Source organism: Octodon degus, unplaced genomic scaffold, assembly GCF_000260255.1.
Source record: "Octodon degus isolate 3935 unplaced genomic scaffold, OctDeg1.0 scaffold00101, whole genome shotgun sequence".
In the NCBI taxonomy this organism is placed as follows: Eukaryota; Metazoa; Chordata; class Mammalia; order Rodentia; family Octodontidae; genus Octodon; species Octodon degus.
In genome coordinates this window covers 1,449,252-1,466,544 of record NW_004524677.1, presented here as the reverse complement: position 1 = coordinate 1,466,544, position 17,293 = coordinate 1,449,252, and positions in this window count along the sequence as shown.

Here is a 17,293-nt window from a genome sequence, read left to right as displayed (position 1 = left end):
CAAAAGCTACAACTCTTGTTGCATAAGTCCTGCTTTACCTTGGTCTTAACCATACAGGAGAAAAGTATAAAAACATATTATAAGAAGTAAAGCCATGCTGTTATGTTGAGCTGTAGGGGACTCAGGTAAAAAATTTCTGACATTGCCAGTGAAGCAGAAGACCCAATAGTATTATAGACTACTGGACTCTTTTAGAATATTTTGCTGAGTTAACATACCCTTAATATTCAAATAATGGAACTTAACAAAAAAAAGTGGGTACAGATGAATATCCATTTTGTATCTGTGCATTCAAAATGGTTAGGATAGATATATAGTTACATTCTCTCCATTAATAAAGGGATTTGTTCTAATAGTGTTTTTAAATAGAATATCATGTCTACATCTTGTACAGCAATTAACTCCTAGGAAGAATGTATGCAGTGTGTTAATTATGGAAACTGCCCTACCAATTTGATTTGAAACTGTCTCATTGCTATTTGTTTCTCAATAAACTTATGGAAAGAAAAAAAAGATTTTTCTATTGATTATTAGACTTTTCACATCCTTTTAAAATTGATTTATATAGTTCAATGCTCTCAAATTTGGTATATATATATTTCTTTATTTTTTATAGTTTGGGTTGCCCTTCAGCAGGGTTTTTCAACTTCTGTACCAGTGACATATTTGGTTTAGTAATTCCTTGTGGTGGAGACTGTTCTGTGCATTTCAGGATATTTAATATTATCTTTGTCTTCTGTTAAGACATTTGTAGTTTTTGCAAGAAATGATAGTACTTCCTGTTTAGTCCCAAGCGAAAGTGCCATACGCATTGTTGGATATCCCATTGGAAAGGGTCAGATAACCAGTATTAGAGGACCACTGCCTAGACTGATCCATTTCAACAAAGAGCAGAAGCAGGATAAAATCACCCTGCCCGAAATCACAGGCAGGTTAGAGTCTTATATAAATGTATCATTTGCTTTGTTTGGCTTGGAATGCTGAGTGGGTGTCAGACTGGAGGAGAATTCACATGTACTTGCTATAGCAGCTTACAAGAAATTAATTTTGCAGCAGAATATTTGTTATATTGGCTGGAGAGATCATAGTCACAGAAAAGCCAGGAGGGGCCTACACTCAGTATGTAGGAAGAAATTGAACATGGTAGAAAAGGGAGTAGGTTTTAGAGTTTAAGAACCTGCATTTAAAGCATATGTAAGACTTTTTGTTACAGTCCTACACAAATGATTTTTGCAAGAATTGTTTATACCTGAAATTCTTCTATTTCTTCATCTGTAAAGATGGAAAACTTTGTTCTTTTTTCATGGGGTTTATAGAGGCTTCCACATGGACATGGATGTATTTGATATTGTCTCAGTTGCTCTTCTCTCATTGCTGGGACAAATACCTGACATTCAAACTGAAGGAAGAAAAGGCTTACTGAGCTCACAGTTACCAAAGGTTTCTTTCCATGCTCAGCTGGCTCCAAGGCAGAGTGGCACATGGCAGAAAAGCATCCTTTCATGGTGGTGGCAAAGGACAAGAGAGCAAAAGGGCAGGAGCAGTGGCAAACAATAACGGCAACAGAGAGCAAGTCTGTCTCTCTTACGTTACATTCAAGGTATCCACCCCAGGCTGGGTGTAGCACTCACACCCATAATCCCAGCAGGACTCAGACCCCACAATCCCAACAGTACTCAGATCCACAATCCCATCCTTGGATTATGAATTAGTCACGATGTAGAACTGTGCTTCAGTGACTGCATGAGGCTTTAGGAGGACAAATACACACAAATGATAACAGATACAAAGAATAACAATTGGTTTAACTGGCACCAACATAGCACACAGGTGGTTCTATATGTATTAAGATCAGCTGATATGTACAAACTTGCTTCTACATGTTAAAGCCCCAGAGATAAAGATAGATATTTTTGTCAGGTGTTATGTAAGAAAATGGAACAAAATTCTGAGTCAGACTCACTACAAGGAAAATTATGTAAGTCCTCTTTAGTGACAGATGATTCCATGAATCAAATGTTTAAGAGAAATGTGTGACATTGGAAACTGTAGGGAAGAATGGAGTATCTCCGAGAAGATCTGAAAGATAGTGTGACTGGCTTTGAGAAGTAGAGTATAGGCTCCTGGTAGGTCAGACCAGGGATGAGCCAACTCATTTTAAAGATGCAATGACTCCCACATTATCAAGCATATTGGCTAGTCTAGTAGAAACCTTGTACCATGGGAATTTGTAGACAACACAAAGCACAGAAGAAGAATACAGTTTTTAGTAGCATCTAACTCTTGGAAGAGAAGACTTGCAGCCCACAAACACAGTACTTTTAGATTTGTTATCAAGGCTACTTCTAGTGGTGGATGCATTAAGCCACTTTAGCATAATTTCATCTACACTTTATTCATTTGATCAGGAAGTATGCATTGGTTTCCTACTACATATTAGGCATGTGGAACCAGGACAAAGTTTAAATTCGCAATATTTTATCAATATCACATGGTGCAAAATTGTGTGAGAAATTTTAAATCTAATTAAATAAACTGGGTATTGTTGTTTTAGAGGAAATATCAGAAAAGTCTCTTTGATAAGGCAGCATTTGAGTTCAAGACCTGAAGGATAGCAAGGAGCACCTATGCATATCTCTAGAAGCAGAGGAAAAAAACAGGCCATAGGAATAGGATGTGCAAATGCCAGGGCAGAAGTGGTCTTAGAAGAGCAGCAGAAGAACAAGAGATGGTAGTGGAATAAATGTACTTAGGGAAGAGGAGAGCAGTAGGGCAGAGATAAGAGTGACAATTGCCAGATAGAATAAACAGAACCTAGCAGGTTAGTCTTGTTAGTTTTAATGTCAACAAATAGGTAGAAGTTGGAAGAGGCTGAACAGGGAAATGCTACAACATAATACATAATCAAAGGGATTACTGTGCTCATTGTTTGGAGATTAAGTTTGGAAGGGAGACAAAAGCTACAACATGGGGAATGGACAGCATTCTCCATAGAACGAAGATGAAGGATGATGACAACATGAATGTCGTAGCAGAGACACTGATGATAAGTGGTCAGGTACTCGGAGATTTATGAAGTTGGAAGCTACCAGACTTCCCAACAGACATATGGGAAAAGAGAGAGGTCAAAAAGGACTTCAAGAGTTTTGATTTGAATGCTGGTTAAGAAGAGTTGTATGAATTGGTAGAAATATTGAAATAGTGTGTGCAGGTTTGTATGGGGGAATCAAGTTTTGGGGGAGCAGTTTATGTCTGAGATGCTTATGAGACACCAGAAGATGCAGTTGGCAAAGAGAGATGTATTTTGAAACTTGAGGGAAAAGATTTAGCTTCAAATATAAATTTGAAGTCTTTTATGTAAAAATTAGTCTAATGAGATTTCATAGTGAATCTATAGTAAAGGAAGTAGAACTGTAGAGTAGCTGAGATGACTTCAGGATTCAGAGAAGAAATTATCACAAATGGAAGAAAAGGTCAAGCCAAAAGGGACTCAAAAGATGGAAGAAATTGAGTACCAAGATAAATTAGCAAAGAAACAGAGTGAACAAATCCACTTATTGAACCTCTGGAATAAAATATGAATACATAACTTCATACTATATAAGATGATTAAATTAATGGAGAAAAGAGAATAGATTAACTAAGTGTAGAATTCTACTCATTAAATGCAGTTGCAGTTACAGTGTCATATTTTTTTTGTTTTTGTTTTTGTTTTGTTTTTTTGTGATCATGAGAATAACCACTGATTAAGGAAGGAATCACCAGTGGACAATCATTTTAGTTTCATTGAAGATCTGCATCATACATTAACAAATTGACATTCAAGTTTCAAACATAAACTTGCTAATGAACCTGATAATAGATAAAATCATGTTTCTTCCACAGCATTTGAGGGGAAAGTAGAAGCAAATGTTTATTTTCAGAATTTTGTTTTAGAACTGTGTCAAAACTTCCAAAGGTACAGAAAATAAGCCACATAAAGTATCCAATATTAAAATAAGTTCATTTTTATCCAATAATGTATAAGCAATTTTTCAAGAAAAAAGGAATCCCTACCTCCTTCCATAATAAGACATTAACAATTATGACTCAAACATTTTAGCTGTAACAAATTCACATCTGATTTTGGACTTGGGTCATAACCACCTGCACTCCCCAGAAATCACTGGAGCAATGAACACCCCCTCTTGAAGCCTCTTGCAAGGCACTTTGGTTCTTTTTCCTTTGGCAGTGCTGTTCCAGTTTTACCTTCACACTGAGATTTCAGACTCATTTCCCCATGATGGCCATATGGTGCCTGCAATACCTTGCAAAAATTCACTCAAAACTTTTTTTTTGCTTATCAGAAAATTTCAATAGAACAATCTAACAAATTTACTGTATGTAATTTTGATGTTCTTGTCCTATTGTATTGCTAATTTTAAAATGACTTAATCATTTAAAAGAAAAATATAGGCAAAATGAGCAGACTAATTCATGGCGTTGCAACCACACACTGACAACTTCTCAAAGGCAGAGCTTGTCCTGGAAGCCTCGCAATTCCTCCTTACTGCTCACGTAGTATCCTAGGGGTCAGGCACTCCTATGTTACAAGAAATGGAGTGACTGTAACTTAATTTAATGGACCCACAGCAGGATTTGAGTTGGGGCTGACCTGGCTGTACTTTGCTTATCCTGCCTGTTGGTCCCTAACACAATAACTGCTTACCCACAGCTTCATCTATTCAGATTGTACTTCCTTATTCCTGTGGGTTGGGAATAGCTATCCAGCTTTTACACTTCAGAGGAGCAATTTCTAAGATGCTAATATTTTAAATTTTCAAATAGTCTTTGAATCTGACTCTGAAGAAATTTGAGAGGATAATTCAAAGGCTTAGCTAGGGGGACGTATTGAAGAGGAAATCAATACTAAGATAAAAATCACCAAGTTGAGTAGCAGCTTCCACTGAATGCTTGCTTTCTTGGCAGTAATGAGTTAATAATGGTACAATTTAGATTCAGATCCATTAAACATCTCTTTTCAGCACTTACCTGATTTTCAGGAAAGTCTGTAATTAGAAAGTATTAGCATTCCGTACACCAGGCCAGGCACATCAGATTCTAATGTACCTTTTCAATAGGAAAAATCATAGCTAGATATATAGTTGCTAAAAATGGAGAATGGCCTAGAATTACATTCATTTCTCCTTTAGTTAATAGTGTCTAATTTGCATAGTCATAGTATATTAACTCGTACTTTTTCAGCTTCTTTACCAGGATAAGAAAAGCTCAAAATATTCTGTGCTTCGATTAGCAAATTTTATGTTTCTAAAAAATACCCTTAGAAGGTTTTGTCATAAAGTTAACTCTTTCCAGAGTTAACTAAGTTAACCAAGTTGTTTGTAGGCTTCACTAAGAAATATTTTCACAAATAATATTTATTCACCCAGAAAAAGTTTTGACTTAACAAATAATTTTAACACATGATATTTTTCCCCATGGGAATAACTTGTCAGAAGATACTGTGATGAAAAACAAAAGAAAATGCATTTATTTTTAATTAATTAATGTATTTTTTGGTACCAGGAATCAAATTCAGGACCTTGTATTTGGCAGGCAGGATCTGTGGTTCTGAGCTGTTTCTCCAGCCCAGAAAATGCATTTATAATTGCAGTAAAGAAAACACAATTGAAGGGCTTGCAGGTTAGCTCAGTTGTTTAAAGCGCTTCCTTGGGTAAACTCAGGCAGGTGCAGGGTACCGCAGTTTGATCCCCAAGATCTGCAAGAGGCACAAGACCTGCAGCCTGAGCTAGCCAAAGGAAAAGAAAATACACTTGGACTGAAATGATGCTATCATCACATATGTTTCTATTTATATTTGGTCAGAACTATTTCTACTTGAATTCAATGACAAAGTGACAAAATGAATCTTATTAATGAGTTTCTTTTATAGCATGAGTACAGAAAGATTTTAGGATTATTCAAACAATGAAACTACTTCTATAGAACTTTCAAAGAAACAAGCGTTGTAAATCAAGGCAAAATTTTGTTTACTATTTTATAAACAATAGTTTTTATATTCAGTGTTTTAAATGATATCTAGGCTACCTAAACTTGTCGATGCAACTTTTTAACATTACTGACTCACATCAGGTAAAGCTATATGCTGAAAATAACAAAATCAGAATTATTTAAAATATAAAACCCATATAATAAACATTAATTTTTTGAAGCTACTTTACTAAATCTGAAATCATGACTACATTCTTATTATAGTCATCAAAATACATAGAATTATTTGAGGAATTTAAAAATACGATATTCTGCTGGGAATGGAGGCATGCACCTCTAATACCAGCACTCAGGAGGTTGAAGCAGGAGGATTGCCACAATCCTGAGGCCATTCTGGACTACATTGGCAGTTTAAGGCCAGCCTGAACTAAACAGCAAGATCTTGTCTCAAAGGACAAACAAATGAACAAAATCAATATTATGTAAATGAAATGATCTTTTGGGGAAAATCATGGCCAATTAAGTTTAACAAATACACCTCTACTCTGTGCCATCCAATATTCTAGGCACTGGGAATGTGTGGATGGACAGATGGACCCCTCTTAGTTTGAAGTTTGCCTTTCAGTAGGAGGAGATAGCAATTAAAATGCATAACAAAAAAGTGAACCTGGTAATGTTTAAGAGTAACACATGCTAAATCTGAAATAGAAGTATAGACCCTAGAGTGAGTGATGTGGGAGGATGATGTGGAGGCCTCATTTAAAAGGTGACATCCAACATCCTTGAAAGGTAAGATATTTGTGCAGATATTTAGAGGGAGAGCATTTTGCACAGGAGTTCAGGTAGTTGGGAGGCTCAAGGCAGAAGCATGCTGGCATATATTGACTGAGAACAGAGGTACCAGCAAAGGAACAGGCAGTCGGTGACGAGGCAAGAGATGTGCATCAGGATGGGGGCAGCAGGATGGAGCTGGTCCTGAGAGGCTGACCCTTTACTCCAGGGAACATGGGAGCCGCTCTAGGAAATGGAGCAGAGGAGAGGTGGGACCCAGCTTACATCGAAAGAGAATCATGGTAGTTGCCGTGTAGAGCACAGAGGGCAGGGACGTGGGGAGAGATAGCAAGAGAAGTTCAGAAGCTCTCGCAGTGAGCACAAGAGAGGTGTCGGTGGCTACATGTGTCCTAAATCATCATCCTGAATGTCTTTCTAAGGAGCATCCTACTTCTCTGTGAGGGGCAATTTAAATTATAATTTTGTAAAAATGAAATATGGACACATGAAGTATTTTTTCATACAATTCAATTATTTTTTAATTGTTAACAGAAGAAAACAAAGTAGAACTCATCTTTATGGGCCATGTGTATGTGTGAGAATTGTGGAGAGGTAAAGGAAGAGCATCTATATTTACTGTGTTCAAGTCCCAGGTCTGTCGTTAATTAGCTGCATTACTGGACAAATAAAGTGTCTCCTCTTGGCCTCATTTTTGCTCCTAATAAAATACTGGGTTTAGATCAATGGATCTCTAAGACGCTTGCTATAGTAAGTGTTCTTCAATACATGGTCTAAATTAATTCCATTTACAGATATTCACTGATTGTAGCCTATGAGTAACACGTGGAGCTTATGGTTTTTATTAAGAATCTATAAAACTAATGGGAATTTCAAGAACAGCATACTTACAAGGTACATTTTCATGCAGAAGGTAGCCTCGCCGAAGTGATTTTTACCAGCTCTTCAGACTATTATGTGGTTAGATAAAAATAAAATTTTAGAGTTGTACAGTTTTGGTAGTTTTCCAATATATTATATGATGTTATGTCAATGCAATTCACTTTGGCATCGTTTCTAAGAGTCGTTCATTCAGATTTCAGATCTGACTTTGTATACACACTAAAATTATGAAAATTTCTCTAAAATTAGATTAATTAAAGCATGCTGATCTCAGAATACATTAAACACTTGATAGCTTCATGAAAAAATAAATCTATGTACACTACTCTCTACTCCATTGAAATTTCATGGAAATTGTATATTTAAAATTGTTTAAAATTTTTGAAAAAGTTTACAATCATTACCACTAGGCTTAACATGATATGTAATAAAAGTGTTTAGCATTACTTTAAACCATGCATATATATTCATGTACTATTTTTCTGTGTATTTTATGTTAAATAAAATAAATATCAATTGGTAGAATCCCTTATAGCAATAACAGAGAACAAGTTCATGTTTCATAAGTGACCATGTCTAGCTTTTCAGCTGTTTTTCTTAGTTCAATGATCCTAACTTTTGTTAATGTTCTGTTCCCTTCTCATATGGAGACAGCGTGGAAATAAAAAATGCTGAGTTTAGATCAGTAAAACTTTGAGGTCTTTTTAGGAAAGAACTCAAGAAGCTCAGATTCTTAGAACTTCATGAGATATTCAGAATGTTTTCCTACTTCCTGTTATGGATTGTGTCTAGTTGTCTCCTGCAAAGCCTCATGCAGTCCTAGGAAGATTTCTAGACTTTGTGACTAATTCATGATCTAGTGCTGGGATTATAGATGCAAGGGTTAAACTTGGCCTGGGGCACATAGCCTGAGTACAGCATAAGGGAGATAGACTTGCTCTCTCTTGCCATTACTCCCATTTATTTGCTCTTACTTTCTGCTTTTTGCCACCACCATGAATGGTTGCTCTCTGCCATGTGGCACTCTGCCTTGGAGCCAGCTGAGTATGGACTAAAACCTCCACTAACTGTGAGCTAAATAAAACTTTCCTTCTCTAATTTTGAGTGTTAGGTATTTGTCCCAGCAACTAGAGAAGAGTAACCGAGACAGAATTTGGTACCAGAGAAGTGAGGTTGTTGCTGTGGCTAAACCTGCCATGTGGACTACGTATGGGAATGGCTTATGGGAAGAGATAGGAAAGGTTCACAGATGTCACCTATAAGAGAAGCACTGGAACAGCTTCAGCTGTTTGGTATGGGAGATTCTGGTCAGAGCTAAGAAGACCAGAGGATGGTAGAAATCCTGCCTGTATAGACCAGGCTGGGGAGGTTTCTGCTGGGAAGAAGCACTGGTTATTGGACTCTGGATGATTTGTGTTATGGCTTGGCAGAAAATTTGTCTGAATTTTGTTCATGTCCAGAGATTTTGCCTAAGACTGAGATTAAGCATGATGAACTGCTTAATCTTGCAAATGAAATCTCAAAGCAGAGTATTGAGGCAGCAGAATGGCTATTTTTTTTGGAGGGTGGTGGTTAGTCAGATATATGTTGAGAATCAAGAGGAAAGAGCCCAGCAGGATGATTTAAAATATTGGTTTGGCCAGAAAGGAAGTTCCAATAAAGCTGTGGACTGTAAAGATAGAGCTAAGAGGATCTCCATTGCTTGGAAGGAACCACAGAATAGAAAGGATGAATGGCCTGAGGACATCACAGGAGGAAGCAGATCTCCACCCTTTGCAGTCTCAGAATTACAAGGGAGAGGGACTTTGCCTTGAGGGGAAGGCCACAGAGCCCCATGTTCCAGAATGGCAGCAGTGGCCACACCAGGGTCCAAAATGGTGCCAGCATAGAGAATTTATTTTCCTTGGAATCAGGGTCAGAGTGTTCAGCAATCCAGGTACTCGGCCTCTACAGCCAAGAGAGAAGGAAGTCTGCTTACTGCCCCAGCTAGTTGCAGAACTTAGCATTATTCATGTGGCGTTGGTTTTTGGCACTTGCAGAATGCAGGAGCTCTGAAGTTAAGAAGGCTTCCACCTCAGTTTCACAAGAAGGCCTGGAAAGCCAGGAAGAGTGTCCTTGAGAGGGCAGAGTGTAAAGCTGTGAGTGAGAAGCCTGTTCAGTGGAAACCTCAGAAGTTCGGAAAGCCATGAATGTAGATTATCTGAGGAAAACTTTAGAAAAGGAGCAAAGCAGGCCTAGGAGAGAAACCATGGGAGCTATGAGCAGAAGTGCTATGGAGGTGGAGCCACATGGAGCTCCAATTTGACAGATTGGTTAGGATATTCCACAAAGACCTACAGGATTTAATGTTTGTCCTGCTGGATTTTGGGCTTGCTTTCATCCCAATTCTTGGTATCCTGCTGTGTATACCTTTTGGAATGGTACTGTTTATCTTATGCCTTTGACTGTTGGAAATGTTAAACTTTTCATTTGTACAGGGGCTCCCAGCTAAGAGTTTGCTTTAGGTCTTGGACGAGACTTGGGACTTGGACAATGCTGAAACTGTTAGAACTTTGACAACTCTTGGAGATGGAATAAAATGCCTTTTGGACAAAAGGATGTGCATGAGTCTTTGGGGGTCTAGGGGTGGAATGCTATGGTTTGTGTCTGGTTGTCACCCCAAAGCCTCATGCAGTCATGGGGAGGACTTCTAGACTTTGTGATGAATTCATGATCTAGTGCTGGGATTATGGGTGTGAGTGCTGCTGGATTATGGGTGTGTGTGCTACACCCAGCCTGGGGCCAATAGCCTGAAGGCAACATAAGGGAGTCACACTTGCTCTCTGTTGCATGGTTGCCATTAATACCACTTGTTCTTACTTTCTGCTTTTTGCCACCACTGTGAATGGTTACTCTCTGCCATGTACCACTCTGCCTTGGAACCAACTGAATATAAACTGAAACCTCCACTAACTGTGAGCTAAACAAACCTTTCCTTCCCTAATTTTGAGTGTTGGGTATTTGTCCCAGCAAGGAGAGATGAGTAGCTGAGACACTTTCCAATAACAAAATTAGATTTCTTATACACTTTGTTAACTATTTTTACTTTACAGTAAGGAAAAATACTTGTGGGAAGTCCCTGTATTTGTGTCTTTCTGGCTTCTTAAAGTTGCTTCTTAGAAAACTAGGAATGTTTCATTTGTACATGCAAATTTTTTATTAGTATTGTTGAGTTTTCCAATGCATGTATTAGACATTTTCTCATACATGGAATTCAAATTCATAGAATGAATATTTAGATGTCTTTTAACCTGATACCACTCAGTAGTCTAACCGGATATCTAATAAAGTAACCAGATACCATTAGAGTTTTATTGTTAGAAGTCCAGTATCACAAGGAATTCCAAATACATCTGTACTGCAATCAACAATTAGTTATTATATTAAAGAGCACATATATGTGTATGTAGGTCCTGTTGTGTATGTGTATGTACATATGTATATATTTACATAGCTTTAAATATATGTAAATATGTATGTACATAGCTTTAAAAAACTTGCCCATTTTTTCAAATTTTTATATAAAATAGTTAAAAGATGATGTGTTGATTTAATATGTAATTCACATAGATGTATTAATTATTTAAATAGAGCTTACTGGTAGCACATATTAAAATTTTTACATATGGCACTAAACTAAAACAGAACTTTTTTCTTCTCATATTAGCCTGTGAAAAATGATATATCTATACACCAACTTACTTTTCTAGCTGCTCCTTATTAAAATTTTAGCAGTTCATGATACAGGCATGACAGGCTCTAATCTTATGTTTACTACAAATTATAGTATACATTATAAAACAAAAATTTTAAAAATAAGTGTGTGAATGTATTTTAAATGTATGAATAATAAATTGAGGTGTATGCTAACATACTTGAAGTAGGATGTTGAAAATAACCCATTTCCCTGACTACCATAGTGATCCTGCATATATGCTTTAAAAAATCTTTGGGAGTAATATTCTAAATCTTTGTTAAATAATGAGTAATAGCCAATGCTTTTCTCAAAATACATAAAATGAGTCTTTTCTGCTGCAAGTTGGATAATTTTTTTATTATAACTCTTGCATTCAATATAGCACATTTTGTTTTAAAAACTTAAATGGACCTTTCCTTGATAACCTTTGATTTTGTAAAGGTTACATTTCTACAGATATATATATATATATATATAGTCTCACTTATCTCTGTTAGGATTTTTGCCTGATGAGGTTTTCCATCTGTTTTCTTATACAGTTCTCCAGTGTACTGTCAAACACATGGTGAGTAGACGTCTCCCATATTCTGCTCCTCTGACCCCTGAAGAAATGTCTTCACTTTGTCCTGCTGCCTAAATGTGACCCCTGGGCCCACAGAGTCCAAGATCCCTGCAAGAGGCAATTGAGTGGTTTATCCCAACACCCGTCTCTTAATGGGCTAGGACTGGGATGGCACCAACCTCATCTTTATCTTTTCATTGCAGAATCATTTTATGATGTTGCTTAATTTCCACAATGAAATTCAGTGACACTGCATTTATACTGGCTTAGAGTAACAGACAGTCACTATAATCGAAAGGTACTGTTACATGTCTTTATTTGGCAATAGATATAATCAGAACTCACAATTCCAGCTCATCCTTAGTCTTCAATATTGACTGCATCCCAAACAGCTTCCCTTTTTAAATATCACAGAGTCCACTAGGAGATCTCTGGATATGTTCATTCCTGGTGTATTAGTCAGTTTTCTCATGGCTGAAGCACAATACCAATATTCACAATTTCCAGAAGATTTTTAATTTGCTCAACTTTTCAGTCTATGATTGTCTGCCTCCAAAGCAAAGACATTATGGCATGAAGATGTGACAGAGAAAGAGTACTCAACTCATGGTGGCAGGGACATAGAATAGGACAAGCGTCCCAAAACAGAAGTGGTGAAAGACCAAAAACAGACCCCAGCGTTACCCCTCTGTGATCCACTTCAATACAGTGAAATATTCTACCAGTCCCCGGGGCAGACTGCTAATTCCATCAAAATGCTATCCCACTCTAATAGACATTCTTGGATACTTGGAGTCCTTTAGACTTAGACACAGAGGTCTCCTCTCCAACTTTGGGTTTTACTTAGGGGTTGTTCATTGTTCAGAAAAGATTTCTTTCTTCCTTGGATGACTGACACAGGATGGTCCATTCTCTTGAAGAAAGTCCAACTCATAATTCACAGATGTGTTTTTTTGTTTTTGTTTTTTTTTTTTTTGCAGTGATTCTTACTCAGAAAGTGTTTTTATGATTGATCTTGCAATTTGGTAAATCACTAGCCATTTAGTCTTTGAAACCATCTTGCAAACACCAAATGAACAACAGCATGATTTCTTCTAGCTCAGTTCAATTCATCTCTGGAGCTTCATACCTGTGCATACACTACAGCCTTCTGGTGTTTAGATACCCTTTGCCTATAACTAATTTTCATAAGAAGAACAACTTTTATGTAATAATTGAGCAGGGCCCCGCTGCTCCAAGGCATTAGAATCTAAGTTTGGGTCCTTCTAGACATAAGAAGCCAAGTAATTAAGGAAACAAGCCAGGTTTTGTGCCTTCCTTCCTACCAGGAACTCATTAACATCACTACATTTCTGAGCTGAGAGAAAAAGTGATGTGTAACAGAAGCTGTTGCAATGATGACAGAGACTGCCTGTCCATGTAACTTACTTTGCCTTCCTAATCTAATGAAATCCTTTTCAAATATGCTGCTTTTATTATCTGAGGGATTGCTGCTATATCTGTCAACTTGCTGACCTGATTGGTCTGGTGATATTCATGTCATGATGGGAAGCTTTAAGGATATGGTTAATTTACTGAGGCATACTGGCATGTTCAAGTCACTTCTAAACCTAAAAACGTTGTTCCACAACTCTAGAAGAATGGACTATGTTTTTATAGTTAGGGTTTGCTAATGAATCTACATGGCATCCTTTTCCACTATGAATCCCCTCTGCATGAAGACAGAGGTTTGCATGCTATGTGGCCAGGAAGCAGGGTTGACTGTTTTACAATTTTGTTTGCTACAGAACCCTCCTTTTCTCTGGACGCACACAAATTTTCTGGCTTCCAAATGACTTAAAAAGCATCTGAGAAGTATTACAAAATGTGTATCCTATGTCCAAAATCTAAAGTGAGATAGAAACACTAATCCTTTTTCTTAGTCGTAGGTCACATAAAGGGCAATGACTTATTCTGTATATGACAGAAAGCAAAATTAGGCTTAGCCCCAAGATAAAACCAAAAATGTATACTGCTGTTTATCCAGGGTTAATTTAGATCACTTCAGAACCTCCTTCATGGGAAGAATTTTAAAAATGCATTTATTTGGCCAATTATACATATTTCCAGAGGCTGTGTTGATATGTTCTAGTTACTCTATTCCATGCTGCACAGTAACTGCATTTAGATGTAGGACTGCTATCAGCCTAGGTTTGCAGCAGTTGGCTATTATCTGCCAGATTCATTTGATTTCTAATATGCTAGACTTGCGCATTTGATGGAAATATGATTCAGACAACTACCTCTGCATGACTTAAAAAACTTTGAAAGAAGAACAGATCTAGATTTTGTTGTCTCTACTATATGAATTTGGCTGAGTCTGGGATTGAGTTTCCCTTGTGTTTTTTGTACTTATCTCCAGATGGATTCTAACTCACAGATTAAGGAAGGTTTTGTGAGTTGTCAATGACATCTATCCTGTCTTTGCCTGTGGAGAGCAGGAAAGCAAACACTGAAGAGAATCATAGACTTATATGTCATTAGACCCCAAACTCAACTTTATCATGTTGCCATAGGAACTTTTTAGGCACACAGTTCTCAATCTCAAGTGATGCCCTTATCCAACAACCCTTAAGATATTCGAGTTCTTCTTCTGGTACATTCTGCATGGGCCTTTGGGGAAAGTCCTACATATATTAATTCTAACATTGAAGTTTCCTTCCTTAAGCAAATCCACCTTCACTTACATTCAGTAATCTTTGAGATCACTAGTGACTGTGAGTAGGAGAAGAGAGAAGTCATAGCTTTGGGCCAGCGAGATAGCTCAGAGGGCAAAAGCACCTGCTTAGGCAAGTTTAGGCAGGCTCAGGGGACCACAGTTCAATTCCTGGCACCAAATGCCATGTCAGCCCTGCCCTCAGGGTGGGCTGAGCTGGCAAAAAAAAAAAAAAAAAAAAAAAAAAGAGAGAGAGAGAGAAAGAAAAAAAGTCCCAGCTTAAGCAGAGGACAAATTTTACTTCTCATCTCTTTGTTCCATTCATGCCCCCAGCAGATTGGATAATGCCTACTAGCATCAGTAAGAGTGAATCATCTTTACTCAGTCCTCTACTGTTATTTAGAAACACTCAGACCTACTGAAATAGTAACCTGGTCATCCCTTCATTCACCTAAGTTGACACATATAATAATCATCAGAGAGAGTAATGCTTAAATCATTTTGCAGAAAACAGTCATCATTAACTGTCTCAAATGATAAATCCACTCCAGCATGCCCAGCTCGCTGACCCCTTTGACTCCTTCATAGTGCTCTGGGGTGCAGTTATGATAACTTCTCCTCAATTACTCTCAGTGCTTCTATCCTTAATACTTGATAGACAATCTGATCAAACATCTATCAGCGATCGTGATAGAATATTAAATCTTGAGTCATGAGAAAGTGCCCTGATGTCAGTAAGCCCTCCTTTATCCAAGCTTACATGCTATGCCATGTATGTCTTCACTCATTCTGTGCATCCCCATGTATGACCTCTAGATCTCTTCACAGTATATACTGGCCAGATCTCAAAGCTGTTTAAATGATGATTATTTTTCCTTTGACAGTCTCCATCTGTTCATGTTTACCTTTCATTAGTGGGACAAAACACTAGAGAAAATCACCTTAAAGGATGAACAATGTAGTTTGGCTTGAGGTTTCAGCCAATGATCAACTGGCTTCATTTTTTAGGGCCTGTAGTGAGGTGGCACATAACAGCAGGAAACACATGCCTATCATGTGGCATCCAGGAAGCAAAGGGAAGGAGAGAAAGTGGCAGGGGCAAGACATACCCTGTAAGGACTCATCCCCAGTGACCTAGTTCTTCTCCCTGGGCTCTCCTTCTTAACATATTTCTGACACCTTCCAACAGCATCAGCTGTTTGGGACCAAACTTTGAGTACTTGAGCCTTTAGGGGACATTCTAGATCCCAGTTACAACACTGATCTTCAACTCTAGCTATTGATCCAGAAGCACTCTGGGGAGAAAGGGACAAATTTTCAAAAGAACTGAGATTATATTTTCAAAATATACTTAGTGGTAGGACTTCAATATAAAGGTCCTGGCATTTCTTATCAAATGGTAAGGTCTTCTTCAGCTACCCTAAGAGTTTTAGAAGAATCTGCATGTTCATGTTTCTAAAGTATGTATTCTGATTTCTTCAGGAACCCAACTTCACCTAGGGAATTTTCTTGACCTAAGGAACCAACTTCACAGTCCTTATACGTCCTAGGCCATGTGCCCTTTAAGGTAACCGTGTGGCATAGCCAGTGCATTACCCTCTGCTTGAGTCCAGTCCCATTTGCCTCACGTGAGTCACTGTTTCCTCTCTACCACTGGATGACGGTCCTCTTGGTGTACATTATCTCTCTGATCATGCATACAGACCTAATGTACACTCCTGGCCAGGAGAGAAAAAGGCCTTAGGTATAGAGAATTACGGGTCACTAGCAGTTTCTATCCCTGAAGCACTCTTCTCTTTCAGCTTACGAGATGGCACACTTCACAGGTTTGAGAGACGGATGACTCTTAAATTTATTCTTCTAATCCGGCCTTGCCTTATGTTCCCTGGGTGCTGTGCTTGTTTGATATTATTACTTAGAAAACTCAGAAGAGTATGACATTTGCATTTATAATACTGAATTTATGAAACCTTCCCATCTTCTAAAATGGTGCCTCTTTCTGTATTCCCTGAATACAGTGGCACCTCCGTCCACCTAAGTCACAAATGCAGGGTCATGCCTGCCTTTCCTCCTCTATTCACTGTACACTTGCAAGTCATGTAGAAGCCACCGATTTATCTTACACAAATCCTTAAATCTATCTTTTCCCCCACCCACCCCCACTGCTTTAGTGCAGAAAATCATTGTTCTTATCCTGATAACTATTGCAAAATCCTTCTGCTTTCTCCTCCATTCGTTCTCCACTCTCTTGTCACTGTCATATGGCCAAGCATAAATTTGATAAATTGTTTCTGTGCTTAAAACCTGCAACGATTCCTGACTAATCTTAAGATGAAGGCAAATGTCATAGTGTATTCAATATCCTTTAAGGTGCAGGGACTGCTTTGCTTTTATACTTCATTCTGGGTGTTTCCATTCCTAAACACTGGACTTCAGCACAATAAATTTGTTTCAGGGCCTCACTGTTCCCTTTGAACTTCACCCTTGTTGCTTTTGCTATCCACTCTGTCTTGCTCTGAAACTAAAGAATTCTAATGATTTCTGACTGCCAGCACAGACCTTTCTTCCTAAACATCTTTACTACCTGATGGTCTTGAATGGTTTTCGCCAGCCATGTGCTCACAGTAGCTATTTTTAC